The 24,867-nt window shown below is 41.0% G+C and overlaps 2 long non-coding RNA genes across 2 annotated transcripts in view; one reads left to right on the top strand and one right to left on the bottom strand.

The window, feature by feature from the left end:
* The window catches only part of LOC145511509 (uncharacterized), a 161,549-nt gene extending 148,465 nt beyond the window's left edge, over positions 1-13,084 (bottom strand). Inside the window, exon 1 of the long non-coding RNA XR_014057908.1 lies at positions 13,033-13,084. This is a non-coding gene — a long non-coding RNA (uncharacterized LOC145511509). The remainder of the gene's footprint in view (positions 1-13,032) is intronic.
* A 63-nt stretch (positions 13,085-13,147) lies between these two features.
* LOC145511510 (uncharacterized) lies at positions 13,148-16,688 on the top strand. The gene is made up of 2 exons (XR_014057909.1): positions 13,148-13,239; positions 14,690-16,688. It is a non-coding gene; the product is annotated as an uncharacterized LOC145511510 (long non-coding RNA).
* Positions 16,689-24,867: the final 8,179 nt, after the last annotated feature.

The following is a 24,867-nucleotide window of genomic DNA, read 5'->3' as shown; positions in this document are numbered from 1 at the left end:
CCAGTGCTTTTATTCATACATCACATGGTCTCCTTGGGAAAGAAGGAGGTACATACGTGTTGAAGCCAAATTTCCATAGCTAGAGGCAAAAATCTCATGACCAGGGATCAATTTCTCAGAACCACGCTCCTTCGTTTAAGTCACTGCCCATGAGGCATTTCCTTTAGAGTTTTTCAAAGTGGTATGTAACAATCAGGCAATGGGAACTATACGATTTATACGCCTAGCATATGCAACTGCTGCTTATACCCAATGGTGGGTGGTCTTAGCGCTGTCTCCCGTTAGAAATGGGGGAAAACCCCAGAAAACTTAAGAGAACCGCATCTCTCCTATCGAACCTGCTTATTAATCAACATTACCACATTTCTGTTTCTATTCCAGACTCTCTTATCCACACTCATCTAGGCAGCATTTTTAGTTGTTCTTTTGGGTTTTTTTGTTTGTTTGTTACCACTGAGGATATTAGGTTATCATGACTCAGTTCAATGTAGTCACCACATTCTTGTCTTATCAGTTTACCAAGTTTGCAGTTTATGCTGGTGCTTAAGAGTATAATCATCTCGCCTCCCCCACCCCGCCCCTTGCAGTGTCAAGTCAGTTGCTTTGTTTTTTCCTTCTGACACACTTGTTCTGTTCTATATTTAACTCCTGTACATTAGCATGAATATCCAGCCGCACAAGTGAAGTTGCTGCTGTGAATTACTTCCACCAGGTACAGTAGGGGTTTATTCTGCTAATTCCTTTTGGAGATAGTGAAACAGATGCAAATACGACAAGAAAAGGGCTGAAGCTTCTCGCTGCAGCATACTGAATATAAATCTCTGTAAGGTTTTTATGTGCAGGATTTTATTCTTTGCTTTTTTTTTACCTACTATTTTGCCTTTGGTTTTGGCTGGCGCACAAAGCAACTGACAAAAAGGGAGGCTGACAAAATAAATGTTCCTCTGAAAAGAACATCCTCTTAACATAAAAAGAAACACAGAAGATCCACAACATAAATTACTGGTAAAGATTCCCAACCGTCTAGAACAATACCTAGTACATAGTGGGTCCTCAAACCTTGTTTGTGAACAAAACCAGATGTAATTTCTTCCTTTCTGGCTCATCTTCCTTTGGTTGGACAGAGGTTCCAAGTGAGTTGAGAAGAGAAAGATAGCCAACCAGAAAGGGGGTGTGGTCATTACAGGCTGCTTATATATTTGTCCAGTTCCCTTTCTGTGACTTCACTCTTCCCTTTTAATTTTTGATCTGTGAAATCTCCTTCTCTCCCTGCACCTTTTCCTCCTCCTCCTTATCAGTCTCTTTTTTCATTTGCCATTTTTTATCTGTTTAAGCACTCTGGCCGCAATAGGGTTTTGGTTTCTTTTTTTTTTTAATACAATAAATCACTGCCTCATTAGAATAAAAAAATCAACATTTATTTTTTGTTTTTTATTCAAGTAAAAAAGTTACCTTTTTGTCTTGTTTTAATTTTGTTTTGTGAGAGAAGGAGACACAAAAGCGATATTTATTTGATTCTTAGGTGATGTTATTTAATGAATATGCTAAATGTATAAGACAGTTCCGTTCAGTCATTCAGTCATGTCCGACTCTTTGCGACCCCATGAACTGCAGCACACCAGGTCTCCCTGTTCATCACCAACTCCCAGAGCTTACTCAAACTCATGTCCACTGAGTCAGTGATGCCATCCAACCATCTCATCCTCTGTCATCCACTTCTCTTCCCACCTTCAATTTTTCCCAGCATCAGGATCTTTTCCAATGAGTCAGTTCACATCAGGTGGCCAAAGTATTAAAGTTTCAGCTTCAGCATCAGTCCTTCCAATGAATATTCAGGAATGATTTCCTTTAGGATGGACTGGTTGGATCTCCTTGCAGTCCAAGGGACTCTCAAGAGTCTTCTCCAACACCACACTTCAAAAGCATCAATTCTTTGGTTCTCAGCTTTCTTTATGGTCCAACTCTCACATCCACACATGACTACTGGAAAAAAACATAGCTTTGACTAGATGGACCTTTGTCAGCAAAGTAATGTCTCTGCTTTTTAATATGCTGTCTAGGTTGGTCATAGCTTTTCTTCCAAGGAGCAAGCATCTTTTAATCTCATGGCTGCAGTCACCATCTGCAGTGATTTTTGAGCCCCCCAAAATAAAATGTATCACCGTTTCCATTATTTCCCCATCTATTTGCCATGAAGTGATGGGATCAGATGCCATGATCTTAGTTTTCTGAATGTTGAGTTTTAAGTCAACTTTTTCACTCCCCTCACTTTCATCAAGAGACTCTTTAGTTCTTCTTCACTTTCTGCCATAAGGGTGGTGTCATCTGCATATCTGAGGTTATTGTTTTTCTCCCGGGAATCTTAATTCCAGCTTGTGCTTCATCCAGCCTGGCATTTCGCATGATGTACACTGCATATAAGTTAAATAAGCAGGGTAACAATATACAGCCTTGATATACTCCTTTCCTAATTTGTAAGACAGATCACAATTTTCTTCAAGTAAGGATCTGGGAATGTTTGTGGAAGAGGAGGAAAGGGAGGAAGAAGTATTGGGAGGGTAGAAATACTCATAGGTAACAGAAAAAGATGAGAAAGAAGGGTAAGTATAATGGGAGAAAGGTGGGTTTGACTGAAAAATTCACGGAACACTAGTGGCTCAAAAGGAGGGAAAGTCTATGTGTACCCTCCAAGGTTATTCTAGAGGGACAGAGATAAAATGTGTATACTGCTGGTCCTCCCTGAATCACATCCACAAGGAACACTGGGGCTGCTCTCTTCATAAAGATCTGTGAATCTCTCCCATCTATAAACCATCCTTCCAGACTCTTGGCCCTTAAGCTGCTCCAGAGAAGAAGCAAAGTGAAGCTAGAGTAGGCTTCTAGGATGATGTCCAAAGGCAGAGAACTCTATGCAGGACCACTTCTGCCTGGTGCCAATGAGAATGCACTCAACTTGAGTTGAAAAGAGAAGTCCAGCCAGCTTGATAGTGACCTTGTACAGTGACACACAGCCCATGCCCCTTCTAACTGGTCAGTGCTGATGCTTTGATTATTAATATTTTGAGTATCACTAGCTACCTTGGGATAGTAACTGAAAAGGAAAATGAAGGTATTTTAGATTATGTATACCTCTAATTCTTTTAAACACAGCAGTTTAAGTAAGTTAGGCTCATTCATTCATTCATTTATTCATCCAACAAATGTTGAGTTCTTACTGTTGCCAGGTCATGTGCTAGCAATGGGAAATGAGGTTTAAGATGAAATTGGTGGCCCAATCTAGGGGTCCCTGTAGATCATTATTAGAAAATTATATATATATATATTGTTTGTTGGTTTAATAGGGAGCCTGGAGAAGGGAATGGCAATCCACTCCAGTATTCTTGCCTGGAGAATCCCACGGACAGAGAAGCCTAGCAGTTTATAGTCTGTGGGGTTGCAAAGAGTCGGATACAACTGAGCTACTAACACACACACAACACACAATAGGGAGCCAGTGAATTTTAAACAGAAGAGTAGAAGTCAGGTTTCTACTAAGAAACATTACTCGGATAGCCAGACATAGTTAAGACTAGCTAAAATGCTGCTGCAAGAGTATAGGTAAGAACAAGGTTCACTTTAACCAAATCTGCAACAAAGAGACTTGTTGATAGAGATACTTAAAACTGGAAACAAAGGACATGGGGTTGAGTTCAGTACTGAGAGAGAAGTCATGGGGGCAAGATGATTCCTGGGCTTCTGATTCCCGGACTTCTGACTGGGACTCATGAAATGTAGGGGCTTGCTTCAGGAGGAGTGATCTTGTCAAGGGGGAGAGAAGGGCATGAGCGGAGGACAAGAAGAGGAGTGTGCTGGGCTGAGAAATGTGAGAACAGAGGAGCCAAGAGGAAAGCTCAAGAAGACGGGCAGCAGAAGAGGTCGAGGAGATGTGGTCGAAGGGTTAGGAAGAAGATCTGGACAGTGCAGTGCAGTGGAGATAATATCTGGCACACAAGCTTGTTATGAGCATTAAAAGCATGTTTAGTCTCTAATACTGTGCCAGAATATCCCTTCACTGTCCCTTTTCCCATTAGTTTTACCCTCCTCCAGGTCATCAACTTCTGAGCTCATTTTCCAAAAAAGAAACTCAATTAGGCAGAGCACCCTTCTTATCATCCCTCACATTTGCCTTTACCTACAGACTAGGGGCACAGGTGGTCCTTCACGGTCTGATCCCTGCTTACAGTTCTAACCCCAGGGCTCATCACCTTGGCATCTCACTTCAGCTCTACCATATTCAGAGCATCATGCTCTTTCATACCTTCAAGTCTTTAAACACACTGCTTCCGCTTCCTGGATTGTTCTCACCAAGTTGATGACTACAACTTCAGTTCAAGAATCTAGTTCTCATGTAGCCTGACCTCTACTCAGCCCTAACCCCTACCATCCACACACCAAAGTCCTTCCTCCTTGCTGCCACAATGTTTTGTAGATTCTGCCAGTTATATCATTAAAGCATCATTTAAACCATTTGCTAATATATTTGAGTTTCTCCCACCCAACAGACTGATCTATCCATAAAAGCAAAATAATTTCTCATTCTATGTGCAGTTTTATATAGTAGTTGCTCAATAAATGTCTACATAATGAATTCATGGTTTTAGTGTAAAGCCATGGGCTTCACAGACCAAGTAGGCCCTGCATTAAACATTTTAAAGCTACATAAATCAAGAATAATATAGGACAATTCTTTCTTGGGAGTCTCATGGTCAGCTACCTACCCTGATGCTAGATTAAATTTGCAGTTCAGCAGATTACTACATACTGGCAAGATTCAGACCCTAAAATCATACTACCCTGAGGGCTTCTGTCCTAGTCCTAGTTTCTAATATGGAATTGTTTGAGACAGAGAAGGCATAAAGTGGTATGTGCTCAGTCGCTCAGAAGTGTCGGACTCTTTGTGAGCCAATGGACTGGAGCCCTCCAGGCTCCTCTGCTCATGGTATTTTCCAGGCAAGAATACTGGAGCAGGTTGCTGTTTCCTACTCCAGGGTAATGCGGTATGCCTGGATTCAAATCCCTTTCACTGGTCATTACTAACTGTATGATCGTGTTTAATTAACCTCTCCATTGTTCAGCTTCTTCATTTATAAAGCAATGGTGATTAATAAAGGGATATACTTCCTGGAGATGTTATGAGAATTAAGTGAGCTAAAACAATGAGTGAATTAGAACAATGTCTGGCCCATAAAAACAAATCTTAGTTTTTATGACTTGTGATTTCTTTTAAGGATATTAGTAGTTGAAGTTATAAGTATCCATATACCACTTTGTGTGTATACACAGTTAGCAGGATAAGCGCCATACACCAATAGAATTTCATGAAAGCCCCAAGGGAGAACCAGATCCTATAATGAAGTCAATATGTATTCCTGCCCACCTTTCTGTCTGAGTTCCCTCTTCACCATGAGGTCCTTTCAGAACAAGCTCTAAAGGTAAGAATGAAGGCAGAGCAGAGCACTTTGTTTTTAAAGAAGAATTTTGAGATGAATAGATACGAGTGATGCCAATCAGCAAACATCCTTTATATAAACCCACTATAGTTGAAGCACTGTTCCAGGTACAATGAGGTTAATCTCTTTTATTTAGGGCTCTTTAAAAGGCCTCTAAAATCATGCAGATTTCCCATGATTTTTTGCCTTACAGGATCCTAATACTACGACAAGGAAGAAGCTAGGTTTTTTTTGTACCCCCTCCCCCGCCCCGCCTTGTGCCTTTTCTTTTTTTTTTCCTAAAATAGCACTCTTATCAACGTGTGTAGGTACTATGGTGATAGCTGCTATATAAATACAGGAAGAGAGAACAAGAGCAGAGGGGGAGGTAATTAGCTCAATTGTATAAGACTTGCTTTAAGGAGAAGAAAGGTTCTCATAATTTCATTCCTATCACCAAAGTGGCAGAAGAGAGGGTTACCATCAGCTTCAGGCACAATGCTGACTCCAAGACAGAATCCACTCGATTCTTCCACCTGACCAGGCAGAGCAATCCTCTCCTCCTGCTCTTCCCCTCTATGTAAATAACTTCTTTATAAATGGGAAAATGGAGAGCAAGCCTTTCAAACAGTTGTCATAAATTAGAATAAATTGCATTAATTCAAAATGTAAAACTAGGAGAGCCAGGAGAACATGCAACATATTTTCCCCAAATAACACTGTGAACAAACGCGCGTGTATACTCTGGGCATATGTATATCTTTCCTCTGACTGACAGCCTGAAGAATAGTCCATGTGATTTTTGTGTTGCTGAGGTGGAAACAATCTCTATTTGGATTGAATAGCAGAGTAAACAGGAATGAATAAGAGACACAAAAGTTTACAGTACAGATGGTTTTTCAATTCTTTTTAAAAAACTGTATGCCTTATCAATTAAAGGTGCTTGTCTTTTATTCTGTCCGAGAGCCTTTTCATAGCTGTACACCAGGAAAAGTTAGAAGTGGTTGGTGAATTATATCCTGGGTTAATGCCACCCAGGTTAAATGTAGCAGTAAAAGCTTCTCTTCTCTACCTTTTATCTATAAACATTAAGATTTATCTTGCAGTGCAGTTATGTAAGTCATTAAGGAAACTAAAAACCTTAGTGAAAATCAGCCAAAATAAAAAAGAGATTATCATACTAAGTAAGCCAAAGACAAATATCGTAAAATATTGCTTATATGTGGAATAGATAAAAAGAAAACATAAATTAACATAAACAAAACAGAAGTAGACATAGAAAACAAAAGGGAAAGGTAGGGGGAAGGATAAATTAGGAGTTTGAGATTAATATATACATGCTACTATACATAAAATAGATAATTGCTAAGGACCTACTGCATAGCACAAGAAGCTATACTCAAATATGGGAAAAGAATCTGAAAAAAATAGATATATATGTATATATGTATAACTGAATCCCTTTGCTGTACACCTGAAACTAACACAATGCTGTAAATCAACTACACTTCAATTAAAAAGTTCAATCAAACAAGGAAGATACACATACATATGTGTTGTGTATGTGTGTGTACACACACATATACCCATGTTTTGGGGGGAATGGGCAAAAGATTTTGATGATTTGAGGAAAATATTAAATGGTGTGCCAAAAGTGGTCTCTAGAGACACTGAAGAATCTGATTAAACTATAATTACGCCTACCTGTAGGCAGCATACACCTGTGCACCGAAAAACCTTCTTTCTAGAACCGGAAGAGCATTTTCCTTCCCACACAGTCATCTGCCTCTGTCATCTGAATGAACTGCCTTGGGTACCACAAGGGAAGGATCGTGTAACTATCCACCTTCTGTCAACAAGGCCCCCTTACTCACTCTGAAAGGCAAAAGGCTATTCTGCTTGAATTATCCACAGCTTTATGAGAGTGATGTCAAAATGTAAAATAAAACAGCACCACCTACACATTTACTCAGCGTTTTGATTTCATATGACTATGGCATTGAGCCATGGTTTTTCTTTTAAACGGTGTCAACCAGTGCCTTTATCCCCAACATTTTTTGACCACAGACTCTAGGGCAGTTCGAAGGCCTAATTCAGGGGGCCCTCGAGGGAGGAAGGAGCAGACTCTCACGTCTGACTTCCAGACCAGTCCTGGATTCCGCAGGCTCTTCTGCCTGCCTTGAAAAGACTGGTTATGGCTCTCTGGGGTGCTCTAACCTGGAACAATTCCCACAGAACGATCAATGGCATATCATCGTTTCTTTCCTTTTCCCAAAGAACAGGATGCACAGAAAATAATGCACATGTAGTCAAGAGTTGAGAGTCTAATGCACATAGGAAACGTGCTGTGCTCCAAATCAGCACATCAGGCCACCAGATCCCAGTCTCGGGAAGGAGTTAGTCATCGTTTTCTTACACTAGCTACACACTTCTCCCAGGACCAATGCATCTTCCTCCCCTCTACATAAAGAATTAGCTGAACAAAGTGAAAATAAGAGGACTCTGGGGCTGCAGATGGCTGCCCAGCTGTTTCTGGGTGACTCCCCATGAATCAGTGCCTCATCTGAGCTTTAGTGCTTCCATGTTTGGGGGGCAAAATATTCTGCATTTTGGAAAAGTAGTTCATGGAAAATAATACGGCAAACTAACATTTATAGAAAACCACAGTAATCTTGGAACAAATGTCCTAAATTATGTACTCAAAAGCAGATCCAATTTTACCCAAGGTTCTCCGTCTGCATGGCTTGTAGGACCCCTTTTTGTTGTTGTTTGTAACTGCGGCTCCTCCCAACCCCCAACTCAAGTGCCTCTTTTTAAATAATACACCACTTTATACAGCCTACCATGTAGGGGACAAAATTCAGCCTGGAGAAGAGGCAAGGAGGTGGGGGTAAAGGATTTAAAGGACTTCACTTTCTATCTCCTTTGGAGATTCATCCTATTTTTTTTTTCATTTAGTTTGAGGATGAGATTATTACTGCTTTTAAAAGCCTCCAGGTTCCTTTTTGTACAATATTTATTTCTCAGAGCTTAAGTGCAATGTTGGGGGTATTGACAAAATAGAAATAAAGTGGAACTTGACATTCCAACCTCTCCCACGCTCCTGCAAAGCGGAAGTTTCTGACAAAACAGGAGTTTCACGGAAGCCTTTTCCTGGTTGTCCTCTTCAATTTTCAGATGACTGATGTGACTATCTCTAAGAGGGTTTATTTTACTACACAGGGGAGCAGAGATAGTTGCCAATGCTTATTATCAGGAAAACAGCATTTTATATGATGGGGGAGTACGGAAACCTTCTGTGATCATTTTTATTCAATGAAAGCCATTCCTTTGGGTGGGAGAGTCAAATGCTGGTACCCACACATGCCGCATGCATACCAGCACGAGAGCGGGAGGAATGCAGATTTCTGTATCTGAGAGCAGCTGCTAAGTGAGATGGAACGTCCAACAGATGGTTGCATTGTCATTCTTGGGGGAGGAGGCGCGGGGAGCTATTTTGGTTTTTCTGTTGAGTGTGTGTGTGTGTGTGTGTGTTTAATAGGATGTGTTCTCCCTACCTGGATCTCTCTGGTGTTATCAAGAGCTTTTACCCACTCTGAATCTTAGAGCTAGAATAGATCTTAAGAGATCATCTGATCATCTCACATGCAATGGGAGAAGGAACGAGAAGATGAGGACACACAGCTTGTTTACAGCCAGGCCAGAACTCTCTCATTAGGCCATACCACATAGGAGTCATGCATTCTATTCACTTGAATATTGGTATTTAGCGCCAAGACCAAAGCTTAAGAAAAATAAACACGACAGCAGTTGCAGTTTCATAGTTTAAAAGGTACGCGTGTATCATTTTCTTTTGAAGTGTTTGGGTGGAGTTGTCTTGTAATTCTCACATTAGAAGAAAGAACAAAGACACTTTATAAGCAAAGTTATATCACGTTTGTGTTAAATATTTGGGACAAAATGACCAAATTTGAATAACATTCTCTAGAATCTTAAGATTCTATAGCAGTTTCGTATTCCAGAATACAAGGAGTTAAACTTCTAAGTCGGAGCTATCAAAGGCCGTGGTTAAGAAGCAAACTGGAAAGTGTCGAGGTCCCATTACGACCGGTCTGAAAAAGGTCTCCATCCCCCTTCTGATGGGAGCCTTGGGTCAGTTGTACAGTCACATGGCTCACCCATTGGTTCATGTTTTTTTCCAGAAATAGAATCAATAGAGAACAGACAAACCCACAGTTGCCAGTTTGTACAGTCTTGTGGTTTTTGTCAGGGGCTACAGACTCGAGCAGGTCTACCCGATAATGAAGGCAAACTATTTCAGTTCCTGTGGGTCGAGAGCGCCTCAGCAGAGTTCTGGTTTCAAATAAATGAATAACAAATTAAAAGGTACAGTAAAATAAGGGGGTGGTGGAAATATATTAACTAAAATCAATGGAGGAGAAATGGAGTTAAAAAGCCTGCCTTCTCAGCAACAGTCTGTGATGTGTTTTGTTAATCTCCTAAAATTTATGTTAAAAGCCTTTTAACAGAAAGTCAATATATTTGGGTGGTTGAGCAAGTATATCATCCTGTACCGGCGGTTGCATTAAATACAACGCAGAGGCTCCACTGTCTGTAGGAAATGAACAGGGGTCCATCCTACGGATGTCCCACCTCCAGGAGACCAGACGCTTTTTCCCAAAACAGCTCATGGAGCCCAGCCAAGGACTGTGCCCTCCTTTCTACCTAGGTTCCCCACTGACGTCAACAAACGTCCTAGGAAAGAAGCGGGATCAGAATACCAGAAGCATAGCCTAATAATAGAGCCAAAATGGAGAGCAGTTGGAAAATAAAGTTTCTCGATAAAAGTGTGACCTACTGTTACAAATTCGTTGAGGGAGAGAAAACAGCAACAGCAAAAGAAACAGGACTGTGAGCAGACTTCTTGGTGCCGAAATTCTGGAAGATGGCTGACTAGCAAAACACCTAGATACTTAGGAAACTTTCAGAAAAAGGTTGAAAAGTAAGCAGGACAGCAAGCAAAATCAAACTGCGGATGAGTCTGAAATACGGCTACTAAATGTGTCTAGAGGTGCAAATGACACAAAAACATAAGTAGAAAACTAGAAACGGGTTATCGTCAGCTTTTTACACCCACGATTTCTGCATACTTATATCCGCTGTATCTTCTTCCCACCTGCAACAATTTGTTGTGCTCACGGGCAAGCTGTGCTAGGAGAACACAGGTATGAACTTTGAATGTGGCAGTGAAAATGAGCCAGAGTGCTGGGCCCAAAGGAAAAATTTCAGCAAAGAGGCCCTGTCATACCTACTGCTCCTGGAGATGCTCTCATAATTTCCCCTGAATCCATAGTGTATACGTGTGTTGTGTGTGTTGTCTGTGTGTGTGTGGCCAAAGCCACCAGGGGCTTCTTTGATCTCTTATTATGGCTATGACATTTTCAAATACTCCACTTACTTTTCTGGGATGAGCAGCAAAGTATCTTTATGAGAAGAATTTTAGTAGAATTATAACCAAAAGTAATTATTTATTTTTGCCTGCGCTGGCTCTTTGTTGCTGTGCGCGGGCTTTCTCTAGGTGCAGCAAGCAGAGGCTCCTCTCTAGCTGTGGTGTGTGGGCGTTTCGCTGAGGTAGCTTTTCTTGTTGTGCAGCATGGGTTCTAGAACCCGGGCATCAGTAATTGCAGCTCACAGGTTCAGTTACTCTGAGGCACGCGGGATCTTCCCAGATCAGGGATCCAACTGGTGTCCCCTACATTGGCAGGCGGATTCTTAACCGCTGAACCACCAGGGAAGTCCCCAGCAGCAAAGTCTTAAAATAAAAGTTCTTCTGTATTTTTTTACTCTGTGTACATTTTTTTTTTCATAAGAAGAGATTCTTATATCTACTTAATACTTTGACTGGCATCTTATTTTTGATGTGGACAAAGAAGGTCCAAAATGCTGAGAATGAGCTGTCAGAACAAATTTCCATTTCAATCTCTAAATACATGTTCTATCTGGAAATCATCAAGATGTTCTCTTTGATGAACACTCTGCATTTTTCTAACAGGAATGGGCTGCTGGTTGGGAAATATGATAAGGTAATGTTGTAGAACAGAGCGACATTTTCACTTTATTTTCTGTGTTCAGCCACTAATGGTGTTAAGGAAACAGTCAACTTACTTTTTTTTTCCTTTTTTTTTTTTTGGTTTATCATTCTAATGGTTCTCAGGCTCTCACTCTAGCACCCAGAAGAATAAATCTTGTTTCTTCAGGTAGCTTTCTAAGTTCTACCTCTTCAACTTCTTTATCTAGCCAATTTTTTTTTTTTTTCAATCTTTGAGTCTTATTTCTCCTTCTGCCTGATCCCCCAAACTTGCTATTTCAGACTTTCTTCACTGCAAGGGAAGTTTCTCCACTTGGTACTTCAACTTCAGCTTCCCTCTGCTCCTCACTCCGTGGCTGAGAGATGAGCTCAATCCATCCCTTGCCAGGCTTCTAGATGCCCAGCCTGGTGGAGCACCAGGCCTCCTGCCAGCACTCACCACCCCAGGAGAAGACACTAGACTCCCATCTCTGCTGGGAAGGTCCTTGGTGAAAGAGATCACAAGGAACTATTCTAAGTGATGGACACAGTATAAGTGCATGGGATCAGAGACATAAGAATTACAGAATTTTTAGCCTAGGAGACACCTAGAGATCATTCATTTTCCAGTGGAGGAAACTGGTACTCAAACCTGATTGATAATTCGAAGTTCCTGAGAGAAGAGAATAACATAACATATACAAAGTGTTTTATAAACTATATAGAACTATACTGGATGCCTTAAAAAAAAAAAATCAGTGTTTGTCTTCTACGTAGTATGTCTGAGTTATTCCAGAGATGCTGCCATTACTCAAAATGTTTTAAATCTCTTCTTTAAAATTGTCATTTGCGGCAGTTAAGATTGTCATTGTACAGTCACATCTTGTTCTTATCAGTAAAGGTATTTTCCAGGGCTCAGACATTCATCTCAGATTTGATCTTAAATGTCTCTGAAGGCAGAAATCATGTCTGTCTTGCTCCTTGCACCTGGTATACTGCCTGCCACTTAGTAAGCACCTAATAATTACTTGTTCAATAATTAAAAAAAAAAAAAAGATCAAACCCACCTTCAGAGAACAATGATTTGCTGTGATTGATAGGCAAAAGCTCTGAAGACATTTTTCAAAAGAGAATTTTCCAAATAAAATTATTTTTGAGCTATAACAGTGTTGTTGGAACAAGTTCAAGGTTTTTTTAATTAGAAGGGGACGAAATTCATTGTATTTACACATCTGTGTTCTGGCTGACCTGCTGACATTGTTGAATTTATTTATATCTCACCTTCCCCCTCAAAAAATGAGGTGGATTGAAACAACAACAACAACAAAAGAAGCCCGTTATAGCAATAATGTTAATAAAAAGCACATTACTATAATCATGTGTCAGATATGCACAGCAAAAAAAAAAAAAGAAACAGCCCACAGGGTGGGTTCCTTATGTGTGGTTAGCTGAGGAGTGACAGTAAGTAACAAGAAATAGAGAACAAATAAGACTCACCCAGTCTCAAGCACATGTCTGCATGCCATCTGGCCCTTGTTCCCCGTTGAGTAAAAGAGTTACTTCGAGCTAGTAAGAATGTAGTCATAAGGAAACATTCTGGGGTAACTGGGGTGACAAAATTCCCAGAGTGACAATAAGCGCCCAGGAAGAAAGGCGTTTGCAGGTGTCACAACACCCAGTCGCCACTGTCGTTAGCACCAACAGGTAATGTCAGTTTTTTGGATTCTGTGTGACACATAAAAGCGAGAACAGTCCCTCTCCAGCGGACTGACACTTTAATTTGTTTGAAGAGGAAAGAATGAACAGAATGCTGAGAGGAAGGCACAGTGCCCACAGGCCAAACTGTCCACCCTCTTCCACGTGTGAGTTACTCTTCAGAGAGTCAAAGAGGAGTGATTTTACAGTTGCTATAAACACATAAGTTAGGCACACACACAAACATCCAATTCATACCACAGAAACATGAACTTTTTCCTGTATTTCAATTAACTGCAGGCTAAATCGCCCTGACCAGGTGAAGGTGAGATTATGTCTTTTATGAATTCTGGGCTCAGGGCTTGAATCAGGAATTGCTCAGTGAACATATGTACTTGTTCTTTAACCGCGCTCTGAAACATCAGATTAAGAAAATTCACGTTGCTCCAGTGAACAGCAAAGCAAAAGAGGGTACCTCCTAAAAATGAAACCAGAGAGTATTCAGAAGAAGAAGTAGAGAATGCTGAACTTCACACCAGGCCCCTGGCTTGCTCATTTCGGAGCCACTCTGGTTTCAAGGAGGACCAGAGCCATGGGTGTCACTCATGATGTGTGGCATTCACATGAACAGAAGTCACTCCTTCTTCCAGAAAAAAAAAAAAAAAAGCTATTCCAGCGCCATAATTAAAAGCAAGAAGGCTTACTTGAATTCTAAAATGGTTGAAAATTTGAACTGTGTCTTTTAGCTAAGGAGGTAATATCAAGGGCAGCTTCCTGATTTTTTGTGAACCCTTTCATAGAGAATTTCTGAGCCAGCATCACTCCCTAAAATCCCATCCCAAGCCCTAACCCCAAGATTAGGTTCCAGTTTAATCTCCACGGTACATACAAAGTATATTTCTAAACTACAAATCTGATTCTGTAACTACACAGGTTTAAATTCTTTTATATCACCCACATTGCTTACAGATTAAAGTCTGATCTCTAAGCTGAACGTATGAACATTTTTTAAGGAACTAGCTCTTTCTTATATTTCCAACCTCATCTTTCAAACTCTTCCATGTACTTCCTAAGCTCTAGCCCTAATGAACTAATTAAAGTCTCAGAATCCAGGATTCCACCATGTTCATTTATACTTCCGTTTCCTCTGAAGAAAACAGAGCACTTTCTTCTGCCTTATTCCCTGGAAAAACACTAGCCACTTCATGACACAGATTCGCATCATCTCTTTGAAGTCTTTTGCCATCTTTCTCACTTTCACCCCTGAGCATGCACACTCAAATACTGCTACATGCAGTTCTAAAAACTACAGGAGGTTTTGAACCATTCTGACTCTGAGGGTGTTTGAACCCCAGTGGTATGATGATAACCCTGAGATTCATTCCCAAAGGGACCAAGCACATGAGGCATGCACCCAACCCACCTGTTTGACTATGGCTATTCTCTCTCTACTCTGCAGGGTACTGAAATGCTTGAGCAAGGTTTGGTTTTAATAACTGTATTAGTCTGCTTGGGCTGCCATAAGAAAATATCATAGACTGGATGGCTTCAACAGCTGAGAATTATTTTCTCACAGTTCTGGAGACTGAGAAGTCCAAGAACAAGGTGCTAGTCAATTCATTTTCTGGTGAGAGCTCTGTTCCTGGCTTCTAGAGGCTGCTGCCTTCCTGCTTTGTCCTCACGTGGCCTTTCCTCAGTACATGCTCATAGCAGAGAAGAGTTCTGTGCCATCTCTTCTAAGGACTTAAGGCCACTAATCCTGTCAGATCAGGGTTCTTCCCTTATGAACTCATCGAACCTTAATTACTTCCTTAGAGACCCCATCTCCAAATACAGCTACACTGGGTGGGGGGCAGTTAAAGCTTCAACCGATGAATGCTGGGGAGAGGGGAGGGCACAAACATCTAGTCCATAGCAATCACCTTGCGTTCCCGATATCCAACAGAAGTCCTTGTGATGTCTGTAAACGTCTATGATATGATTAAACACCGCACCACATAAAGGGAGGAGGAGGAAAACCAGATAACTCATTAACCAAAAGTACTCACTTAGTGTATACCATGTGCAAATCCCTGTCATAAAACATATCAGTGTTGTTAAGAAATTCACACCCAAACAATCTAATTGGGAGCTGAAACACAAACGTGTTCCAAGTCAGTGGATCTAATAATAAGCAATCATAGGGTAGGGCAAAGAGCACCGAATTTAGAGTCAGAAAGCACAGCTTTGCTGTTTCACCATCCATGTGATCTGAAAGCAAGCTGCTCATCTCTCAAGACTCAGCACCCAGGTGACATATTCCTAGCTGAGGAAGCAAGTGAGTGTAAGTAAATGTGCTTTGGAAATGCTAATACCACCTACACAAAGGAAAGCAGCGTGGCCAACTTCTCCAAGCCTCCTTTAACGAGATCCTTGACACCTTCCATCCTCCCAAGCTTCGCTGCAGGATCAGCCTTCTGGGAAGACAGGCCCTGCTGCGCTAGCCACATCGTGCAGGGCCGCTTATCACCAGTGTCAAAACTCGGTGTTTCACACCAGTGCTCCACCAGGAAAAGAAGAGCTCTTGCTTGTTTCCTGCCTTTGCTTTCTTGCATGGGAGAGAACCAGCATACTTCAACTCTGAATCATAAAGAAATTGTGGTAAAAGCGGAATGAGAAATTCTTCACAAGCAAACACCACATGGGTTTCTTCAAGCCTCCATGCACTGTTGCAGAAACACTCAAGCACTCAAAACGTGAAAGCAAAGGTTAAAATGGCCAAGAGCGATTTAAACATGGAGGCCACCGAACACTGAAAGTTCCTACTAGAGATCCAAGAGCTTGGGCTACCAGCGGAGAAAGTATTTTCTGTCAAAGATGACACACTCCTTCTGTGGTCAGCACCAGGAGAGGAGACTAATCTTGACCAATTGCTAATTGCTGCTTCACCTTTCAGTGGGTCGCTATCGGATCACACCCCCAAATCTTAAAGAAGTGTGTGATATTTGCCGAGTTTGTGGCAGCAAGTGAAGTCCAGGTGGAGCCGCAAAGGAAAAAACAAGAAAAATGGCTCCTCACCAGAAACAAGAAGCATGGGAGACAGATTCAGACACCTCAGGCTCCCAAACCCCCTGTTGAGAAGTAAAGTGTGTGTGTGTCTGTGTGTGTGTGTGTGCTTGCGTGTGCACATGCACACGTTATTTATTTATTTTTAAACAGCCTGACTTCCTACTGACACTGATGATGCCCTTCATTTCATTACATGCCGGAAAAAAAGAATTAAGAGGTGGAAAGGCAAGAATTTTGAGAGAAATTGCTCTGATTCCTTCAAAGCCAGGCTCCAGCACTGACTTTGTATTGATTATTGACTGTGTATCAAGATGCAAGAAAACACCACAGCTAAAGAAACAGACACTGAAAACTTAAATTGAAAATGTAACTGACATATCATGAACTGACAAATACAGCTTTTAATGACATTACTTAGTTTCTTTCTGCTCCTTAAAAATGTAAAGGTGCCATGCATATAAACTATACTCGTTTGAGTTGCTGACAAAGTATTAAGCAAAAACATGAGGAGGCAATCCCGGCTGCAGGAAATGGAGGTCACTTGTCCAGTCACTGTGCAGTCAGGATACACTTTACAAATCTCTTAAATATCTGCCTCCAAGCTCTTCACATGGGAGTTCACACAGGCAGAGACATTTTTTTTTTTTCTTCTTAATCACGTACCTTTTAAGATTCATAATTTGGGATGAGCAAAAGGCTCGGCAGGAGGTGGGGATGAATTAAAAACCATAAAATTGATGCTATCACTCTGATTGACATACCAGTAGTGCAGCATACATTTCCTGTTTGTCAGGAATGAAAGGTGTTCACATTCTGTAATAATACCTAATAATGTTTTGGAAAGACAAACTGCTGTCTGACTACATTTTAGCAAGGTGGATTTTTTTTTTCCTTTCTGTCAGCTTTGAAATCAGAAGCCAGAGTATATATTACAACCCTCTATAAAGGATGACCTAGATATTTAATAGCTGCAGCTATTCCAGTCCACTACCTGGACCTCCCCAGGTCTCTGATGCTATATTCTAGCATGCCCAAAGTCACCATCACACCTTAAGACTAATTCAATAGAATGTCCAGGGAGCTAGCTGTCCAGGACTGCCATACAAAACTTACGGGAACTAGTATCCTTTGCTAGCTGTAGCTGTCTCATCACAAAACTGGCCAACCCTCTACTTAGAGGTTTGTCTAATCTGACAATTAACATTTTGTGCAGGGCAGTAAAGAGAAGCCTGTAGCGAAGACCTGAATTCCTCTAGCTGCCATGCCACTGACCAGGTCACCATGAACAAGTCATTTAACCTGTCCACATCTCAATCTCATCACATTTAAAATAGATATGTGGCCACTTGCCCTGACTACCTTACCTGAGGAGGTTATTGAAAACACAGAAGCAAAATGATAGTTCTGTAATTGGCACATGTCCTCCATCTTGTAGATCCCAAATGTGATTTTACATTAGTTAAACAAAGGATTTGGGAAATGCTGAAAGTCATCTATTTCTGTTTTGGGAATTTAGCAAAAACATGAGAAAGAATCAATGAGGTAGCAGATCATGTATGACAAGACATCAGAAAAACATCAAATCCTGTTAACACCGTTCAATAATTATTCTTAGGGTGAGCTGTGAGTCAGAGGTGCAGTCCTCAACTTTCTGCTCTGTTTTTGACATTTATGTTCCTACTGAGACTTGACTGTAGGCCCTGACTACCTTTTTTCAAAACGCTTAAAGTATTATTTTGAAGACAGAAGAATACAGGGTAAAAATAAAAACTGAAAATTTCAGGAGGAAGACAAAATCGGAATGTTTGTGCTAAATATTTTAATGACATATTTTTGCTTTTTAAATCTCGGATATTCTGTTATTTCTAGAGGTGATTTCAAGGAAATAAAAATGTAAAATCCATGCTATAATTATTGTCTAATAATACCAAGTTTCAAGTGTCGGGTACTAGAGTCTGAACAATCCTTTGTTTCCAGAATTATAAACACAGATTTGGATGCTCAGGGAAGGCCCACAGAAAACTGACCCAAATGAAAAAGGGGGGATGTTTTGTAGATCCTGCTCTTGGTAATAATACTGTGGCAAGGGAATCACAAGTGCTTTTGAATACAATTTTATTGCTGTTGTTTTTGCTAAATCAAATAAAGGCTTTAAGCAAAAACAGGTTTCAAGCCTTCTGCTTATAATTGCACTTCATATGACTTGACAATGCTGATTTCTGTGTAATTTTTAAAATCCATGTTTGGTAAAAAAGAAAAAGCTTTACTACTCGTTCTTCAAAGTTGCTCCTAATAAAATCAGCTCGTTAGTGCACATGCTTGCAGACACAGTGCAAATGAAAGTGTAGCAATGCTCAGTGAGGTCACTCCACTAACAGCCACTTGGTCCTTACTAAAACTGCAGGGGTTACGATGCAACTCTTTCAGGACTGGAGTGCATTCACATCATGGCCTGAATTAATTTTATATTCACTAAAAATGAAGTTACAAACAGAATGCATGGATTGTGTTCTCATAACCTTCAAATGGCAGTACACAGACCACTGTCTGTTTCTTGAGTTGGACTGTCAAGAACTGGAAGGAAAGGATTAGCAAATGGAATCTTGACTGCTATCATCTGACATCTACCTACAGTCCCAGAGAAAAATGTTAATATAATCTGGAAGAAATAGGAGGTTCACCTTTTGGTTCTAGTCAATGATAACTTGAAGGCTAGGTTAAACAATATCCTTCCCTCCACTAGCTAAGTTCCCCAAATGTGGCTATAAAAGAAATCACGTTAAGTATTCAGGCCAGAGATACTCGTCAGAAGGATATGATTGACATGGCCATATACCTTGTGGTGAGTCTCACAGGAAAATATAGGTACAAATATGCATAAGTCATATTTATGCACTTTCTATAAAATTAGACTGGCATTAATTAAATAGCAGAAAAGGCAATGAGAGCATTGTTTGGAAGGGTAGTGTGTTCCAAGTTCTGATTATAACTTGCTTTCCAAAGAAGGAGCCACCCACAGCTTAGAAGGCAGATGAGAGGATCATCATCGCAGATTTGCTGTGAACGACTCTGCTCAGCTCTGTCCCTGCCAGACTCAAGGCCACACAAACCCTTCCACGATGGCTACAGAAGACTCACAGAGGGCACCCGCTCCTTGCCCCAGCTCTGGAGCAGGGGCAGAGGGAGATTTTGTCCCTGTGTAACTTGAGAACCACCCTCAACGGCACCATTGTCGTCCTTGTCATCAACACAGCTAACCTTTACTCAGGGCAAAGAATGCTGTGTGGTATCTCATCTTGGCTTTCTCATAACCCTATAATACAGTGAGGACTATAATCACCCAAATTTCCTGGAAGGAGAAACTGAGGGCAAAACTTTCCCAATGTTACCAAGCTGGTGAGTGCCAAGACTTGAATTCAGACAACCTCCCCTCCTAGAATGTTCACTTTTTGTAACCATTACGGTAGCTTGATCAGCTGTGAACAACCCATGGACCAGACGTTTTCAAATGTCACTCTGCTTACAAATCTCTTCCTACTTACTCATTAGTTTTATATGTATTTGTTTAGCCGCTGCAGAGTGCCAGGAACTATTTCCCGCAGTGGGAATTCAGCAGTGAACGAGACAAACTCTCTACTCGTCTGTGGCTTACATTCTATATTCCACATACATAGACTCATTTATTCCTTAAAATAACTGCATAAGCCCGAGGCCATTAGTGTCACCCATTTGTTAGATAAGGGAGCCAGAGCTCGGAGGAGTGAAGTGACTTACCTAAAGGCCACAAAACTAAATGGGAAAACTGGGGTTTACCACTTGGCCTTCAGACTATTAATCCTATGTTCTTTTATGCTCCTGTTAACCCAACCGCTACAGTTTCAAGATGGCTTTCAGTAACTGGGCAGAGATTGAGTACAGCTAGAATAGGAAATAAGATCAAGATGACCCTGTTCCCCCTTAATCTCTGCCTCTCTTTCCAATCTTCTTGGTTCTTCTTCCTTCGGGTCTCCACTGTTATCCACGCTCTCCCACTTATGTTTCCCTCGCTCTTGCCAACCGTGTTCTGCCCGCTTCTCCACAGCCTCATGCATCTATCCCTTCACTTCTGTCCTTCACTCCTCCCACACCCCCACCTCAGGGTTACTCTTAGCTCCCACTCTGCACTTTAGAAAGCAGTCCTAAGGTGCTGTGGAAAATGATCCAAAAGGCAGACCCTTCCATCATCACAGCAGCAAAGACCCGTCCCCAGTAAGTCATGAATTTTATGTCCTCAGAAGTCCCTGAGAGTTTTCCCACAGAAACATTTTCCCATGTGGTAGTTATACTCTACAGTATTTACTGCAGGTACATATGGGCTAAATATGTTCCTAGGGGCTGGCTAGCAAAATTTAACAGTCGGTAATATGCTTAGAATTCCAATCAACCAAACTACAAGTGACCCCTGGCACAGACTTCCTTAGTAACACATTCCTGTCTCCGCTATTACTCACAATAAAGAACGGAAAGGAGTGAAAACTAAATTCAAAACCTATATTCTTTCTTTAGCATTAGAAAGATAACGCCAAAGAGTAGTAAACACTATGTAGAAAAAGAAATAATTTAAACCATGGGTGACAGTAGTAGAGGTCAAGGAGGCTTAAGACAAATGTTTCTGATTCGAGAGATTTTCAGGTCTACAGAGAAACCATGAATACAAATGATACTTCAAGAATCTCTCCAATCTGGCCCTAATTTTTTCATTAGTTGTAAACCTCATGAGAGTAAAGAATGCATCTGATTTTTCTCAACATTATATCAGCAGCACAGGGCTGAGACTTGTCGTTGTTGTTTGCTGTTAAGTCGCTAAGTCACGTCCAACTCTTTTGCAAACCCATGGACTGTAGCCCTCCAGGTTCTTCTGTCCGTGGGACTCTCCCGGCAAGAATACTGGAGTGGGTTGCCATGCCCTCCTCCAGGGGATCTTCCCAACCCAGGGATCGAATCCCTGTCTCCTGCACTGGCAGGCAGATTCTTTACCACTGAGCCACCTAGCAGGCACTTAATAAATGATTACTGAACAATGGAATGTCATCCTAGACGTATCTCCAACACTCCTACCCTCCACCTCCACCCAGATCTGTTTCCTACCAGTAGAGCCCTCTGCTGATCAGAGTTCCCAGTAAGAGCTTCTTGTTCACTTCAGATCCACATACTAACTTCCTTGCATGGAAGTTGTGATCCCTTAAGATGGAAGGGATCTCACTGGCTGGTGAGTACTAGAAATTGACTTTCCTATCTTGTTGCTTCCTTGTTATCATTTTGTACTGGGAATCCAAAACCTATGTAGCCAGGCCTGGACCCAAGGGGGAAACCGTTGTGTTTTCTTGCAAAAACACACTGCAACTCCCCTCTAGTTTTGAAAAACCCTCTAAGAGCATGGGATCCTGTAATAGTCATCTCAGTCTCTGGCTTTGCACAAGGTTTGTTGAACTTACTTGAGGAAAAGTATCATTTCCTTGCACACAAAAACATAGATAATCCCAAATCCAAATAGACTTGGATAGATCAGAAAACTAACTAAATAACACCAATTCCTTTTATTTTGTCTGAGATGATCTTTCATCCTATTCAAGAGGAGAACTGTATAAATTTACCATGCTACTCCTAAAGGCTTTTCTGCTAGAAAACTTTTAGAATCTGGACTTGAAGACTCATTCTGGAATATGGTTTTCTGCAAAGGATTGGGTAATGTTTGACTACAATGATGACTAAACTGTTCACTCATAATCTTCATCTTCCAGCTACTTACTGTGTGTGAAGTATATTAGCTGCTGCTGCTGCTGTTGCTAAGTCGCTTCAGCCGTGTCCGACTGTGTGCGACCCCACAGACGGCAGCCCACCAGGCTCCGCTGTCCCTAGGATTCTCCAGGCAAGAACACTGGAGTGAGTTGCCATTTCCTTCTCCAATGCATGAAAGTGAAAAGTGAAAGTGAAGTCACTTACTCATGTCCGACTCTTCGTGACCCCATGGACTGCAGCCTACCAGGCTCCTCCGTCCATGGGATTTTCCAGGCAAGAGTACTGGAGTGGGGTGCCATTGCCTTCTCTGGAAGTATATTAGCAGATACTGCTTATAAACTGATCCCTCAATTTAGGTCTTAGCGTGGCTCTGCCCAGGACCACCACAAACAGTTGCCCACCTAAAGGAGAAAATGGGAACTGAAATCCATCCTTGGCCCTGTCTGCAAACCACGTACCCTGGCATGGTGTGGGCTGTGTCCAACCAGAGGAAGTGGCACCTTTTTCTTGATTCTCATTACCTTCATGACCCTGCCGCTCCTTCCATATAGACCTCCAAAGCTGCACATGGCCTATGGTGATTTCTTTGCCTTTTCCAGAGTCGTCATCATTCAGTTGAACATACTGTCAGTTGCAAGAAGATACCAAAGTAGAGGGAAAAGGGGCCACCACATGACTTGCAAAGGAATAGTCCCCTCTGCCTGAGGGGATACAAAACCCGTCTACCACCAGCAAATATTTTCTCTAAATTCTCTTTTTATAGCACAGTGTGGCTGTGTTGAACACAAGACAGGTGAGAACTGAATGTGAATTACAGAGGAGAATTTTTGTCCTGATATATGAGTCAAACATGAAAATAAATTAAAACCCTTTTGCATATTTTATTGGCAACAGTTTTACCAAATAGGTGATTTATTTAGAAAGGTGGTACCTTTTTGAAATTAACTCAAATTCTGGTAAAAGTTCAGATTCTTTCTACCCTCCTTAGGCAACTAATAGTAATTATTTTTATTGCTACAAGCCATGCATGTTGGTTTTTGAGAACATGCCATTAATCATGATTAAATTGTGTAGGCTGAAAAAAATCTCTAATACCTGCAAGAAAAACAAACTCTAGCACAGCTGTAAAAATGTTTACCAACCTATAAAATGTGTGTGAATATTCTATAAAACCAGCAATTGGAAAATGATAAAATTTATATTTGTATCCTTATGAGAATCTTCATAGGTTTACCTAAAAGGGAGGAGTATTTCCTGTACTACTTCAAATAGATATTGCCTTTGACACTGGGGGCTTACCTGGTGGTTCAGTGGTAAAAAATCTGTGTGCAATGCAGGAGATCCAGGCTCAATCTCTGTGCTGGGAAGATCCCCTGGAGAAGGGAATGGCAACCCACTCTAGTGTTCTTGCCTGGAGAATCCCCATGGACAAAGGAGCCTGGTAGCCTACAGTTCATGGGGTTGCAAAGAGTCAGACAAGACTGAGCACGCACCCACAAATGCATATGTTCAAGCCCTAACCTCCAATGTGACTGTACTAGAAATACAGGCTTTTAGAAGGTGGTTGTTAAATTAGGTCCTAAGAGTGGAGCCTTGATCCAGTAGAACTGGTGCCTTTATAAGAAGAGGAAGAGACATCAGAGCTCTTTCTCTGCCACGTAAGAATACCTTGAAAATGCAGTTGTCTGCAAGCCAGGATAAGAATTCTTACCAGAACCCAAACAAACTGGCTACCTGATCTTGGACTTCCAGTCTCCAGAACTGTGATAAAAAAAATTTCCAATGTTTAAGCTACCTCATCTATGGTATTTTGTTATGGAAGCCCAAGCTGACTAATATAACCCCTTAAGCAACCTAATTAAAAACAACAATTATTAAATTTTTTGGCAAACAAGTGAAAAGAAAAAAGGAATGTTCTATAAGTCTTTGAATTTTGTGATTTTTATAACAAAGTTATGAATGAAAGCACCTTTCAAAATTGAATTCTCCTTATTGATTTTTAATAAGCATTCTAAGAACATTTGGTGTTCTTGTTATGTAAACATAGCTTCAAAAGAAATACCCATGGGGCTTCCCTGGCGGTCCAGGGGTTAAGCCTTTGCCTTCCAATGCAGGGAGTGGAGGTTCAATCCCTGGTCAGGGAATTAAGATCCCACATGCCTTGTGGCCAAAAAAACCAGAACATAAAACAGAAGCAATACTATAACAAATTCAATAAAGAATTTTAAAATGGTCCACATTAAAAAAAAAAAAAAAACTTTAAAGAAAAGGAATACACTTTCTTTTGCCAGTGGGATTGTTACTCCAACGTTGCTATTATTCAGAAATCCCAGCGCCACCGTTGTTCAAGTCCCAACACAAATGCAACTGATTCTTTCATACTTTTCACATTCCCTGCTCTGCACTATCACAGTCCTTCATTTATAAAATGTTTTTGTCATTTATCATCCTCCGCCTCAAAATTTCCATGACTTGGGCTCGTGCCCGTCTCCGAAACTAGAAGATCCAGATCCTGAAAGCAGGGTCCATGAGGTCCTTTTGGATTTCCCCCATGTTTACTAATGGGCTTCCCTGATGGCTCAGGGGATAAAGATTCTGCCTACAATGCAGGGGACCTGGGATCCATCCTGGGGTTGGGAAGATTCCTTGGAGAATATTTACTATGATGTTTTGCCTCCAGTGAGTATATATTTGGCAAATGTATGAAAGAACAAATAAATTATAGAATGAAAGGATGGATGAATAAATGAAAAGATATGGATTAACAACTTATTCATGAATAGATAAACAAAGGAAGTAATTTATCATTTT

Source organism: Giraffa tippelskirchi, chromosome 6 (assembly GCF_054371585.1).
Source record: "Giraffa tippelskirchi isolate mGirTip1 chromosome 6, T2T-mGirTip1v1.2.pri, whole genome shotgun sequence".
NCBI lineage: Eukaryota > Metazoa > Chordata > Mammalia > Artiodactyla > Giraffidae > Giraffa > Giraffa tippelskirchi.
This window is presented reverse-complemented; position numbering and strand designations above follow the sequence as displayed.